Source organism: Panthera uncia, chromosome D1, assembly GCF_023721935.1.
Source record: "Panthera uncia isolate 11264 chromosome D1, Puncia_PCG_1.0, whole genome shotgun sequence".
Taxonomy (NCBI): Eukaryota; Metazoa; Chordata; class Mammalia; order Carnivora; family Felidae; genus Panthera; species Panthera uncia.
This window is the reverse complement of record NC_064808.1, coordinates 44330544-44345248: the sequence shown is the minus strand read 5'-3', so window position 1 is coordinate 44345248 and position 14705 is coordinate 44330544. Positions and strand designations below refer to the sequence as shown.

At 46.7% G+C, this 14705-nt stretch overlaps 1 protein-coding gene across 2 annotated transcripts in view; it reads left to right on the top strand.

Annotated features, from left to right (window-relative positions):
• The first annotated feature begins 12302 nt into the window (after positions 1–12302).
• TEAD1 (TEA domain transcription factor 1) overlaps positions 12303–14705 on the top strand; it is a 264897-nt gene continuing 262494 nt past the window's right edge. For both annotated transcript variants that reach the window (XM_049649825.1, XM_049649818.1), the window contains exon 1: positions 12303–12762. The gene's annotated coding sequence lies outside the window, so the exon portion shown is untranslated. The remainder of the gene's footprint in view (positions 12763–14705) is intronic.

The window sequence follows — 14705 nt, the reverse complement described above, 5'->3', positions numbered from 1 at the left end:
TAAAATTCTAGGGAGATGCAACTCACTCCATAACACGTATTGCACTTGGTTGCTTCTAAGTCTTATAGTTTAGTATCTGAATACATAAAGGCTCTTCTTTGGCCTGGTATTTTTTTTTTTTTTTCTGCTGTTTCATATAGATAATGCCTTGCTTCTTAGTATGTTTTGTGATTTTGTCTTACAATAGATTTCTCATTTTTGTTGGAACTTCCTCTGTAAGAATTTTTGGAGGCCTGGATTGAGTGTGAATTTTTCCAAGGAGGATTTACAATTTGTACCTCTCAGTTAACGAGGGACCTAACAATAGGGGGCCACCTTAAATAACACCATCAGCTTGCTCCTCATGCCCCTCAGAACTGTGTGAATCCATGGGATGGTCAATTTGTGGCTACAAATTTTCAGGGATTCTTTTCCCTGACATCCAGCACCGAGGACAAGTCATTTTTCCTGCTGTGTCCTTCTCAGTAACATTGCTTTTCTCATTCACTTTACAGTGAGGGTAGGGTCCCAGCTTTATGTAAGATCTCACATCTGATTTGCTGCTTTTCTTAGCCCTCAGCTTTGCCTTCTATTTCCCACATGCCACCTAACTATTAAATATGAAGTAAGTTCTTTCCGGCTCAGAGAAACATTTAAAATAATGTTTAAGGGCGCCTGGGTGACACAGTCGGTTAAGCATTCGACTTCGGCTCAGGTCATGATCTCACAGCTTGTGGGTTTGAGCCCCACGTCAGGCTCTGTGCTGACAGCTCAGAGCCTAGAGCCTGTTTTAGATTCTGTGTCTCCCTCTCTGTCTGCCCCTCCTCTGCGCAGACTCTGCCTCTCTGTCTCTCTCTCAAAAAACACTTTTTTTTCAAAATAAACTATTAAAAACATTTGAGGGTAATGGGGTGCCATGTCAGCAATTTCCTCTCATCTTTTCTGAATATGAGATTATTGAGAGAAAAACATATGTTCTGTTCAACCCAGCGAAATGATTCAAACTACTTGAAACAGAAATTATATTGGGGTGCCTGGGTGGCTCAGTCAGTTAAGCATCTGACTTCAGCTTGGGTCATTATCTCACAGTTTGTGAGTTCGAGCCCCTTGTCAGGCTCTGTGCTGACAGCTCAGAGCCTGGAGCCTGCTTCAGATTCTGTGTCTCCCTCTCTCTCTGCCCCTTCCCTGTTGACACTCTCGCGCTTGCTCTCACTCACTCTCTCTCTCTCTCTCTCTCTCTCTCAGAAATGAATAAGCATTAAAAAAAAGATTTTTAAAAAATTCAGTTACTTTAAATTTGAGCAACACAGAAAAAGCCAGAGGAAAAAAGAATATCACCTATAATCTATAATATTTTGGAATGTAGCTTTCTGGTCTCTTTTTTTGTGCATACATATGTATTCACATATACTTTTTAAAAAATGTATTTATTATGAGAGAGAATGAGAGCAGAGGAAGGGGCAGATTGAGAGAGGAAGGGAGAGAGGATACCAAGCAGGCTCCGAGCCTGACACGGGGCTCAATCCCACTAACTGTGGGACCATGACCTGAGCCGAAGTCAAGAGTGGGTCGCATAACCAACTGAGCCACCCAGGTGCCCCCACACTTTCACCATAAACCTCTCCTCAGGCCAATAATATTCTTTTGCAACATAGAAATAAATAAATAAATAAATAAATAAAAGATTACTTACCGATTTTTGTATATCGAGTCAGCAATGAGGCTGAGATCCAAGACAAATTTTGTCTGCCTCCACAGCCTACATTTTTTTCTCTCTGCCTTCCTGACCTTTGATCACCACTCCCTACGTTCCCCCACTGCCTCCTTGCCCTCAGGAGAAAAACCAAAACAGCACAGATTTTTTTTTCTCACCCCCCTGAAATGTATCAATAATGACCCTGATGTGAGCCAGCTGTGTAGTTCTGCAACCCCCCCCCCCCCCCCCCCCTCCTCCCCCTCCCATTCCCACATGTCTTCGCAGGCTCTCCCAAACAGGTGTATTACTTCTGAATGCTCGGGCTTCCTCCTCAGGGCATTTGCATAACTAATTGCTTTCAGTCCCCATTTTAGGATATTCTTTCCAAGAGGTTATTTGAAATAATGCCCCCTGGTATGCCACTGGCCCCTTTTGAATTGGTGATGGGATATGTCTTGGGAATGAGTCAATCAACCGTTATTTGAATATCCGCTGTGCACAAGATTCTGCATTCTTCTAAAAACTCGGGAGTGCCAAGATGGGAATGCTAATTCCTTGCCAGGAAGTATTCTGAAATTCGACTAGAGGGAGAAGAGGAAGGTCCACACAACACTACACAGTAGCATCAAGCAGCCTGAGCTCAGTGATGGGAGTCAGAGAAACATGAGGAGCTTTTATTATCATAAAGACTTTACCAGAAAGGTGGGGCTTGAGCTCAGCCTCTATTGGTGGAGGGATGTATGTGGAGGAAGTATTTTTGGCAAGAGAAATAATAATGATTAAGATACAGTGGCAGGAATGTTTTCGACACGTGTGGTGGATGGTGAAGAGACGGGTGTGGCTAGAAGGTAACACAAAAAATGGGTAAGACGTTAGGCCAGTGAGGTGCCTGGCTGGCTCCCTAGGTAAAGTATGTGACTTTTGATGTCAGGGTCATGAGTTCCAGCCTCACGTTGGGTGTAGAGCTTACTTAATAAAAATATAAAATAAAAGATTAGGTCTTAAAAAAAAAAAAAGTGAGGCCAAGGACTGATTGTGGAGAGCTTTGAAGGGTGTATGCAGAACAAATTTTCTTAAATGGGAAGCATCTGGGTTGGATGAGTGCCGGGTCCCAGGTGAGACTCTACATGAGGATGTAAAGCTTTTTAGCAGACAGCTCCCTAGAGCCAATTGGTAGGAAAAGAAAGGGCAAGATGGGTGGTTCTAAAGAATCAGTGAAAATTATTGACAACACTGGGGAAGCCATGCCTATGTGAAGGCTAGAGAGACAGTGCTGGTAGAGGGGAAGATGAGACACAATGAAGGGACAGAGAAAAATTAGTGGAGTGAGTTCTCCAGTGAGGTGAAGGGGAGCAGATTCCAGGATACACAGGTTGATGGAGAAGTTGGGGGAGGGCTTGTCTTTCAGAAGGAGGCAAGTCACATACTCTGAGACAGGAGGGACAGAGACTGGCCTAAGTAGGAAGAAGGAATGGTCTGGAGCGGAGAGAAGGGTGAAAGATGTGTTATCCTGGGCTAGGGCTAGGCTCCGTGGGTTGAGGGAGTGGGCAAGGAGTGATCTGGTTTGGAGAGTAACGGTGATTATGTAAAGTGAGTTTAACAGTTCAGAGGATGGATGGGGAAGAGGCAGAAAGCCTGGTGACAGAGTGCAGACCTGCAGAGGCAAATCCGTGCCCGGGCCCCATGACTAGGGACCACTGCCCACGAGTGAGTTGGGGTTCTCTTTGGGGTAGATAAATTTCTCCGTTCCTGGTTTTGCCTTCTCCCATGGCCTTGGAATTCTCTGGGGCTAGGATTACTCAGGTTCTCTGGCAGCTCGGCTGAGTAGAATTTTCTGTAATGATACAAGTGTTCTATATTTGCACTTTTTACTATGGGAGCCAATAGCTACGTGGTGGCTTTTGAGCACTTGAAATGTGGCTAGTGTGATTAGGAACTGAATTTAAAATTCTTATTTAATTTTCATTAATTTTGAAAGCCACAAATGACTGACTAGTGGTCACCTCATTGGACAGAGCAGCGTTTGAATGGCCCTTTTCTCCTTAGTGAAAGAGATAGGACAGGAGTGGAGAAACACATGGGGTCAGGTAAGTGTTAGTTTTTCCCAGGGACTACTCTGGCGGACCTTCCCAAGAATAGGTTCATAGTTTCAGAAACTTCACATTCCCTTTATTTTGCTCATGATAAACAAACTCACAAGGATCGCTTATTTTGGAGAATTTTTTTTTTTCATGGCTAGATTCTGGATAGGTATTTAAGGATAGGCCTGTCCTTGAATCTGTCTACACCTGGGAAGCAGAATTTGCTATCCCAAGGCTTCTTGAAGAGGAAATGTGGAAACTGAGGAGACCATTGCACTCAGGCCAAAGTAGCTTCTGTGGTCATAGGAGGAAGTCTAGAGTTCTAGAAATAGTTCTGGCTTAGCAACAGAGAGATCTGGATTCAGACTTTGGTCCTTAAGCAAGTTAGACAAGCATTTAAATTTTACGTCTATAAAATGGAAAGAATGATACCTATCTGAAAGGGCTGTTGCAAGCATTTCATATGATGAATAACATTCATATTTATTACACATTGATCGCCAGCTAATGTACCAGGTACTAGGAATAAAATGGTAGGCAAAGCAGGTATGATTCTTGTTCCGCTAGCTTATTTCACTACCTTATGTTTTAGTGTGTAAAGATAGACATTAACCAAATAATTGCAAAGTATATATTGCATCTTTATAATATAATTGTGCTATATAAAATTACAGAGTGTGATAACGGCAGGAAGGAAGAGTACAGGTGGTATGATTTTTTTTTAATTTTTCTTAATGTTTATTTATTTTTGAGACAGAGAGAGACAGAGCATGAACGGGGGAGGGTCAGAGAGAGGGAGACACAGAATCTGAAACAGGCTCCGGGCTCTGAGCTGTCAGCACAGAGCCCGACGTGGGGCTCGAACTCACGGACCGTGAGATCATGACCTGAGCCGAAGTCAGCCGCTTAACTGACTGAGCCACCCAGGCGCCCCAGGTGGTATGATTTTTAAAATATGTTGACACTTTTCCAAAGAAGACATCCAGATGTCTGACAGACACATGAACAGATGCTCAACATCACTCATCATCAGGGAAACACAAACCAAAACCACAATGAGATGCCACCTCACACGTGTCAGAATGGCTAAATTAACAACACAAGAAACAACAGGTGTTGGTGAGGACAAGGAGAAAGGGGAACCCTCCTGCACTGTTGGTGGAAATGCAAACTGGTGCAGCCACTCTGGAGAGCAGTATGGGGGAGGTTCCTCAAAAAATTAAAAATAGAACTACCCTACAACCCAGCAATTGCACTATTAGGTATTTACCCGAAGGATACAAAAATAAAAATGTAAAGGGGTACATGCACCCCAATGTTTATAGCAGTATTATCAACACTGATAGCCCAAGTGTCCATTGACTGATGAATGGATAAAGAAGATGTGATACACACACACACACACACACACACACACACACACACACACAGGAATATTACTTACCAAAAAGAATGAAATCTTGCCATTTGCAATAATGTGGATGGAGCTAGCATGTATTATGCTAAGTGAAATAAGTCAGTTGGAGAAAGACAAATATCACACGATTTCATTCATATGTGGAATTTAAGAAACAAAACAGATGGACCTATGGGAAGGGGCAAAAAAGAGAAGAGAGGGAAACAAACCACAGAGACTCTTAATGATAGAGAACAAAGTGAGGGTTGATGGAGGGAGGCAGGTGGGAGATGGGCTAGATGGGTGATGGGTATTAAGGAGGGCACTTGTGATGAGCGCTGGGTGTTGTATATCAGTGGTGAATCACTCACTTATACTTCTGAAAGCAGGATTGCCCTGTATATTAACTAAAATTTAAAAATGTTTAAAAAATATGTTTGCAGACTTTTTGACACTCTGCCTCTAAAAGGCAGTACCTAATTCTTCTCTTATTGAATGTGGGCCAATCTTAGTGACTCACTTCTAATGAATAGAATATGGTAGCAGTGGTATTATTTGACTTTAAGTTAGTACGTAAAAAGGATAGAGCTTCTTTTTCTCTCTTTCCTTCCCCCAACCTCCCCTCCATTTCCTCCCACTTTCTTAATGTTTAGCTTTGAATTCAAGTCACCATGTTGTGAGAAAGCCCAAGAAATAGGGAGAGGCCTATGTAAAGGGAAACTGAGTCCTCTTATCAACAGTCAACACCAACTTGCCAGCCATTTGAACGAACCGTCTTAAAGGGGAAGCTCCAACCCCAATCAAACCTTCAGGTAACTGCATTCCCAGCTGACATCTGACCACAGTCTCATGAGACCACAAACCAGAACCACCTAGCCAAGCCATTCCCAAATGCCTGACCTGTAGATACGATGAGTGACAATAAATGATTATTACAGGGTTAAGACATTAAGTTTTGGGGATATTTGTTACCCAGCACTAGGTAACTAATGCAATAAAAAAAACCCATGTGATAAAGTTTGGGGTACCAAGAAAAACAGGAGAAAAAATAAAGAGCAGAGGAAGATATTTTTTTTTTAAATTAATGCTTATTTATTTTCGAGAGAGAGAGAGAGAGTGTGAGCAGGGGAGGGGCTGAGAGAGAGGGAGACACAGAACTCAAAGCAAGCTCCAGGCTCTGAGCCATCGGCACAGAGCCCAACATGGGGCTTGAATTCACAAACTAGGAGATCATGACCTGAGCTGAAGTCGGACGCTTAACTGACTGAGCCACCCAGACACCCCAGAGAGGAAGATATTCTAAAGAGCTGTCATAACACAAACAAGGAGCCTGTGAGCAAGTGATTGGTTTAAGGACTAAAAGTTATCCAGGGTGCTAGGAGCACACAGTTGACAGGCAGAGATGCAAGATGACTGAAAAGGCAGGGAGGGGTTAGATCATGCAGAGCCAGAGAATGACTTCTCCTAAATGTGGTAGGGCACTCTTGAAGAGTTTTTAGCACATAGAGAATGTATGAAGCCCTAACAGCTTGGTTTCTGGTGCTTTTCCTAGAGATAGGAAACACCCAATGAGGACCATACTCATAGTGGAAGACCATGGTTTTGGACAGGTTGTTTGACAGGCTTGTAAGAGACCCAGATGATGTTGTCCAACAGGACATTAGATATACACCTCTAGAACTCCAAGGAGAGATATGGATTTGCATGTGCATGGTTGTAAGACAACAGCAAACACATAATAATTGAAATGAATGGAATAGATTAGCTAGAATTAGCTGCAGATCGGATGTAAAGTCAGAATGGAAGAAAACCTAGGATCTAGAACTACACAATTTAACAGCTAGCTGCAGGAGAATGGGCCAGCGAAGGACAGTGAGATACAACAGAGGAGTAGGGGAAACCAGGAGATTGTGCCAGGGAGAGAGATGGTTTCAGAGAGGTGATAATCAACCATGTCAAATAACCCAAGATGGGGTGAATGAAAGGCCCACTGAACTAAATAAACTGAGTCATGAAGGCTAGAAAAACATCTGTTTTGAGGGAAGACGTGATGGAGACATGAGCCTGAATGGAGAGTGTCGAAGAATAGTGGGAGTTAATGGAGATGAGGTCAGACAATTCCTAGTTCAGTTGAGAAAGGGAGGAGAGGGCAGAAGCTTCCGTTGAGGTCGGGGCAGTAGAAGGTCATTTTTTTGTCATTGTTTTTAAGATGGGAGGCAGACCTCTGTTTACATGCTGAAAGAAAGGATCCCATAGAGAGTGAAGTTTGTGGTCTGGATAAGAGGGAATGGTGTACATGGAAAAGATATGAAAATGTGAGGGGATGAGATTCAGAACCAGATCAAGCCCTGGGCACATGGGAAGCCCTGGAATATGAGCAGCTTTTTTTTTTAATGTTTATTTTCAACTTTATTTAAACATTTTTTAATGTTTGTTTCTGAGAGAGAGAGAGAGAGAGAGAGAGTGAGAGAGAGAGAATGTGAACAGGGGAGGGGCAGAAAGAGAGAGACAGAATCTGAAGCAGGCTCCAGGCTATGAGCTGTCAGCATAGAGCCTGACGTGGGGCTCGAACTCACAAACCGTGAGATCATGACCTGAGCTGAAGTTGGACGCTTAACTGACTGAGCCACCCAGGCGCCCCTATTCTTAACTTTAAAAAATTGTGAAATACAACAGATACCTAGAAAGGAGTTCCTAAAAGAAGTCCGCCCTTATCCATGGTTTTGGTGTCTGAGGTTTCAGTGACCCAAGTTCACCTGTGGTCCTGAAGCAGATGATCCCATCATCAGGAGGGCAGTAGTAGCCTAGCACTGTGTCCCAATGCTTGGGTCAATCACCTCGTTTTACCTCAACCAGGTTCATTTTTACCTTCTTATACCATCGCAAGAAGGGTGAGTGCAGTAGGAGATATTTAGAGAGCAAGAGAGACCACATTCACGTAGCTTTCATTACAGTGTATCGTTATCATTGTTGCATTTTATTACTATTGTGAGTCTCTTACTGTGCCTAATCTATAAATCAAACTTTATCATAGGTACATATGTAAAGGAACATAGTATATAGAGTGCTCAGCACTATCCATGGCTTCAGTCCTCCACTAGGGTCTTAGAATGTCTCCCCTTAGATAAGGGGGGGGGGGACTACTGTACAAAACTTAATGGATCATTATAGTTAACATCCATGTAACCAGACAAAAATATAACATTGCCTACATTTCAGAAGTCTCCTCTCATATTTCTTTTCTTTGTCCCAATGCCCTATTCCTCGTGGTAAGCACTATCCCAGATTTGTTGGTAATTCACGTTCTATTTTTTTTCTTTCCAGTTTTACCACCTATGTATATATCCCCAGACAATGCTGTTAAATTTTACTTGTTTTTGAACTTTATATAAGCACAATTATACTATATGGATTCTTTTATTTCATGCTTCTTTCACTCCACAGTATATTTTTTAGCATCATTCATGTTGCATGGGCCTCATTTATTGTCAACCCTGTATACTATTCCACTGTATAATTATATCACAATTTATTTATTCTTTCTGCTATTAGTGGACATATGGGTTCTTTCTTGTTTTGTTTTGTTTTTTTTTAAGTTTGTGATCCTCTATTTAAAAAAAAAAGTTTACTTATTTATTATGAGAGAGTGAGCGGGGGGAACAGGGTAGAGGGAGAGAGAGAATCTTAAGCAGGTTCCGTGCTGTCAGCATGGAGCCTGATGCAGGGCTCTGTCCCACGAACCATGAGATTATGACCTGGGCTGAGATCAAGAGTAGGACGCTTAACCAACTGAGCCACCCAGGTGCCCTGATTCTCTATTAAAAAAAAATTTTTTTTATCTATTTAATTTTTAAAAAAGTAATCTCTATGTCTAATGTGGGGCTTGAATTCACAACCCCAAGATCAAGAGCCAGATGCTCTACCAACTAAGCCAGCCAGGCCCCCTCCTGTTTGGGGTTATTACAAAAATGCCCCCCCCCCAACATTCTTGAACGTGTGTCCTAGTGCACACACACCTGAGTTTCTCTTGGCTGTATTCCTAAGAGGAGCTTGTGGGTCATAGAGTACGTATCTCTTCAACTTCACTAGTTACTACCAAACCTCCCCAAAGAGGTTATACCAACTTACCCTACTGTAAGTTGCTCAACTGCATCAGAAATGAGACAAACTATATCTTTAGTATTAAATAACACATCTTGTTTTCTAAGCAGTGTCTTTCTGAGCCAGGTGCTTCCTTAAGTAGGTTCTAAGGGGTCAGCTCTCCTTTCTAGCTTAACATGTTACCATTAAGTGGGTCACTGTTTCTCTTACGTGTTACCAGTTAGGTTGTTTTGTTAAGACTTGGGAGTAACAAACTCTCTTGCATCATAGGTGATACATATAATTGTTACATCTCAGGGTGGATCACCCCTACATGTGGTTGATCTTTTGCACCGCACTGCATTTGAGCGACTAAGTAGAAGGTTAAGAGCCTGAAACATGGCGCTGGACTGCCTGGGTTTGGATCCTCACTCCGTACTTTCTAGCTGTATCTCAACCAAATTATTTCACCTCTCTGTTCTGGTCCTCTGTTTGCTAATCTACAAAATGAAAATAATGAGTACCTATCTCATGGGATGACGTGGGGATTACAATGAGATAATGAATGGAAAGTATTTAGAAAAGTGCCTGGCATCTGATTGCTTTGTTATATATCCACGTTAGTTTGGGGAGCAGTAGGATCAGTGATTATGAACATGGGCTGAAGTCGGAGGGAATTTAGGTCTTGGCTCTATTCTCTCCTGACCGTGGATCATTGGGTGAGTCATGTAAACTTCCTATACCTCAGGTCCTCACCTGTATAAACTGGGCTACTAATGGTTACCTCAGGTGCCATGAGGCTTGAGATGGCCAATTCAAAATGCCAAGTGCTGAGTATGGGTGTAGTACATGTTTAGTTGCTGTCATTTTGGCCGGTGGCAGTTACTGTTCCTGCCCTCGGATGCTGCGGTTGAACAGCTGCTGGGTCCTACATCCATAGGTCCCATGTGCTGACCAGTGGGTGGCTGAGGAGAGTGAAAATGTGTGTAGGGACAAGAGTTATTCCCATTTGTGTGTAGGTCCCAGACAGCATACACTTAGCTAAATGAGACCCAGTCTCCTTTTAAGGGCTCAGATATGGGGGCAGCCCAATACACCGTTAACAGAATACAATAGTGTGTCTGGAGCAAGTAGCTTTGAGGGTCCTGGGGAGGAAATACCTAGTTGGGCAGTCTTCCTAGAAGAGGTTTTTAAGATAAGTCTCAAGAAACATCCATGTAAATGGGAGAAGTCGGAGAAAATATTGGTCATGAAGAACTTTGAATTCCAGGCCAAGGTACTTTTACTCTTAATTCAGTAAGAGATGGAATGCTTTATGTTGCCAGGTGGCTGGGAGATGGGAGCTGGAGTCTGAAAAGTGGTCAGGTGCACTGGGCCAACAGTGGTTGAGCAGCCCTATGGTCTGGCTTGCACCGCCGTCCAACTCTGGTGCTTTTAGAAGATGATATTTGGAGAGGGATATGCCTGGGGCAGTTTTAATGCCAAGTTAATTATGTTTTTCTAACACATTTCCAAAAAAACCAGTGCTAAGGTGGCTGGGGTCGCTATTTTAACCCTCATTGTATCATCTTATTGCATGCAAAAAAGATAAAATACATGAGATCAAATACGTGAGTACCTGCCTGGGGTGGTGGATACCTACACAAGTGAGAAAATTGTACGGAAATACACGGAAATTGTGGGTGTACGGCACCCACAAATGAGTACAGTGAAGACTGGGGAAATGTCACTAAGACCGGTGGATTGGATCGATGTCAACATCCTGATTGTGATACAGGATACTTTTGGAAGACATGACGGTTGGGGAGAACTGGGCAAAGTGAACAAAAGATTTCTTTGCACTATTACTTTTTACAACATGCGAATCTTCAATGGTCGCAACCAAAATTTCAAGTGAAAAACATTAGTAAAAGTTAGGTTTTGTAGAAAATGTGCCACAGCAAGTCATATCCTGCTTCCCTCAGTTACGCATACTTAGGGGACTTGGGGACACATAAAATAGGCGCCATTGTTTATCCTGGGACCTCAGCTGGAAAGGAGAGCAAAGAGCTTAGAAGGAAAGACGGCAACAATGCAGGAATTGCTTCATTACATTGATCTTCCAGAAACTTCACTGACAGTTACCTGTTGCCCAGCACTTGATAGACCGTTCTGCCACAGAAGGCCGACTTGCCTAGCTGTCTTGCCACCGGGTCTGCTACGTCACTTTCGCGCCTCCGAAGGTAGCGTTAAAATTATTTTTATTATAGAAGTGAAGTTTATCCACACACACAAAAGCGGTGACCTGAAGTTACCGGATGTAACATTTTAAAAACTCGAGGAATTTTTACCTGATCCATTACTTTCGGAGAGGACAACCCGCAAGGAGGAGTGGGCTTAGCTTTTTGGGCAAGTTGGAGAGGACCGTGCTAGCAGGGCAGGGTTATCACGAACTCTGTAATTACACTTTCTCGGCTATGCTACAGGTTTCGCTTCCCAACAAAAGGGCCGACTTCGACTGGAACGAGCGCTCCGAACTTTTAAAGTGAAAGAGGGGAAGACATGGCAGGCTGGGAATCCGGCTCCCGGAAGGCTTCCACGGCGCTGGAGAACCACCACCGAATTTCCAGAAAAGAAACTTCTCTTCTCCGAACTTGCAGACCTCCGCGAGTCTCGGAGCGCTCTCAGCGGCCCGCCGAGCTTCCGCGCCCCGGACGAGGGAAACTGAGGCAGGGCAGGCGCGGCGCGCGCAGCTCCGGCCTCGGCGCCCGCCGGGAGGAGGGAACCCAGGGTTCCAGAGCTCTCCGCGCGGGCGCGGGCGCCTCCTCCCCGCCCTCCTCCCCGCCGCCCCGCCCTGCTCGGGACAAAGCCCAGGCCCGCGCCGGGAGGGGGCAGGGCGGCTCCCGCGCGCGCCCCGCTCCCCCGTGGGCGCGAGGCTCCGCCCCGCCGCCCCTGCCGGGGGAGACCGCGCCCCAACGGCTAGGCGGCCGAGCCGGGCCCGCCCCGAATCCCCATGACGTCACCGGCGGCGGCAGGCCCCGCCCCCGGCCCCGGGCGGCAGGCCGCATGACGTCACCGAGGCCCCACCCCTCCGGAGCGAGTTCGGTCCTGGCGTTCATTTCATTCCTGTCCTCATTCCGAACATTCTTAGCATCGCTCGCGCCGCGCCGCGCCGCCCGAGCCGAGCCGAGCCTCTGCAGCCGCCGCCGCGGCCCCGCCGCCCGCCGCGGGCGCCCACCAAGCACTTTGCAGACTCGCTTCCACCCTGCGGGCCGGTCCGCGCGGCGGGGCCCGGGCCCGGGGCGGCCGCGTCCGGGGACAGGCCATGCAGTGAAACCCCCCCACCCCGTCCGCCTTTGCCCGGAGCCGCGGGCAGCAGCCCAGTGCGCCCAGCCGGCCCCGGGGCAGGAGCGGTGCTAGGCAGGGGTGGGGTGGCCCGGCCCGGGGACCGGGAGCCGGGGAGGGAGCCGGGCACCGAGCTGCGGGCGGGGGAACCGGCGCCGAAGTTTGCCTCGGACTCGCCGGGCGCTGCGGCGGCTCCCTTCGCCGAGGTAAGTTGGCGCGCGGGGCTGATGCAGGGTGCGGGCGGGCGGCGCGCGGGGCGCCGGGGGCGGGGGGCCGGCGGCGCGTCCCGCTCGGGCCGCTCTTTCTCTCGCGGCTCCGCTTTGTGTGCGGCGGGCGGGCGCGCGAAGGGCCGGGGCCGGGCCCCCGCGCCCCGTTCAAGGTGAGCGGCCGGGCGCCGCCGCGCGAGTTGCCGGGACGCCAAGTTGGGCCGCGCGCTGCGGAGCCCGCGCGGCAACAGGCGGCCCCCGGCGGCGGCCCTGGAGGCGGCCGGCCGCGCCGCGCCCCCCGAGCCCCCCCCCCCCCCCCGCCCCCCCGCCTACGCCCCCACCCTCACACCCCCGGGCAGTTTGCACGGTTTTCTCGGGGAAGTCAGAAGTTCGGAGCGGGCGCGGGCGGGGAGAGCCTCCGGCGCCGCCTGGGAGCCCGCAGCCGGCCGCCTCCCCCCAACCCCACCGCCCCCCCCCCCACCCACCCCGGGCGCCGGGACCCCCCGAGGCCGGCCCGGGGTCCGCGCCGACTTGTGCTGCTGGCGGGGGTTCGCTCCTTCTCAAAGATGAAAGAAGGCACGGTCGCCTTTGCCGCTTCTCCAGGACTGTTGCTGCCGCCGCCGCCGCCGCTTCATTGCACATTCAAGTGGAAAATTTTCAGGAGTCAGCAGAAACATTGTGTCCAAAAAAGACTGAGTCGCAGTTACCACCAAACCCTGGAGGAGACTCTCCCTGGAAAACTTCCCTTCGGTAGGAAATACTGGGGGATTTGTTTGTTTATTGGAAGAGAAATGATCCCCAGGAGAGGAGAAAATCAGGGTGTACTTCTAGTCTTTGTTCGTAGCAGCAACACTTGTTTTCAAAAGTCCAGAGGCCCGCTTTCAAGAAAGTTCAACTTCTATGAGTTTCTTTTTTCTAAAATGCATTTGTATATTAAAAAAAAAAAGCAAAACTGAAGCAACATTTTAAAAGAGTTGAAAACAATGGAGGGCTCACACTTCCCTTATTCTCCTCCCACGAAAATAAATAAAATCCAGATCATAATTTTCTCTGCTTTTTAATTGTCTTTCTTTTTAAAGATTTATTTAAAGCTGAATGGTGTCACTGTATAAAAATATTTATGAAACAATGAAATAGCAGCCACCAGCATTTCTCAGGAGGCTTGTTAACTTCTCAGAAGCAAGTGACTGTCTGTGATTTGCAGAAATGAAAATTGACCTCCTTAAGCGCTGGAAACTTAGAGACGGTTGATGTTCCAGGAGAGGGTCATGTAAAAAGGCCTGTTTTAAAAACAGTGCCTTGGAGGGAGCCCAGGTCCTGGGACAGAAAGGTCTGCAAAACCTATCAGATTTCAAAATGGTTAAACAAACAAAAAATTAAAATACTACAGATATTGCAGAGGAGCAGAACACTAACAGTTCAGGGCAACCACAAGTTTCTCCCTCCCCACCCTTCTCCTTGATTGTTTCTGGAAGTTTTGCTGGTCTGATCGCTTGTGGTGTGCTGGGTGCCTGCAGGTGGTTACCTGAATAGACGGATCCCTTGTGGAACATGTGATCAGAGCAGGCAGTGTGGGCTTCTGTCTCTGCAGTGACTCTTGCTGGCGTGTGGTGCCCGGGGGTTTCTCCGCCAGGGTACTCTGAGGCACTGGTTGGGGAGCATAGCTCAGGCTGGGCCTAGTGCTTCATCCTTTGACTCTTGGGTTTGTGCCCTTTTGTAGATAGCAGGATCTTTAGGGCCGGACTTAAATCCAACTTTGGTAAGAATCTTTCCTCTTCAGAAGGAAACAGTGGAACTAATTACAAAGTGACTCAGGAAAGACAAATGGATTTGTTGAACCTTTGTTAACAGTGAGGTTTTGAATTGTTGATTATGTTTTGGGGGGAAAAGCTTATTTTTCTAATCTCAATATTTCCATAAATGGGCACAGATATTTTTGTTTA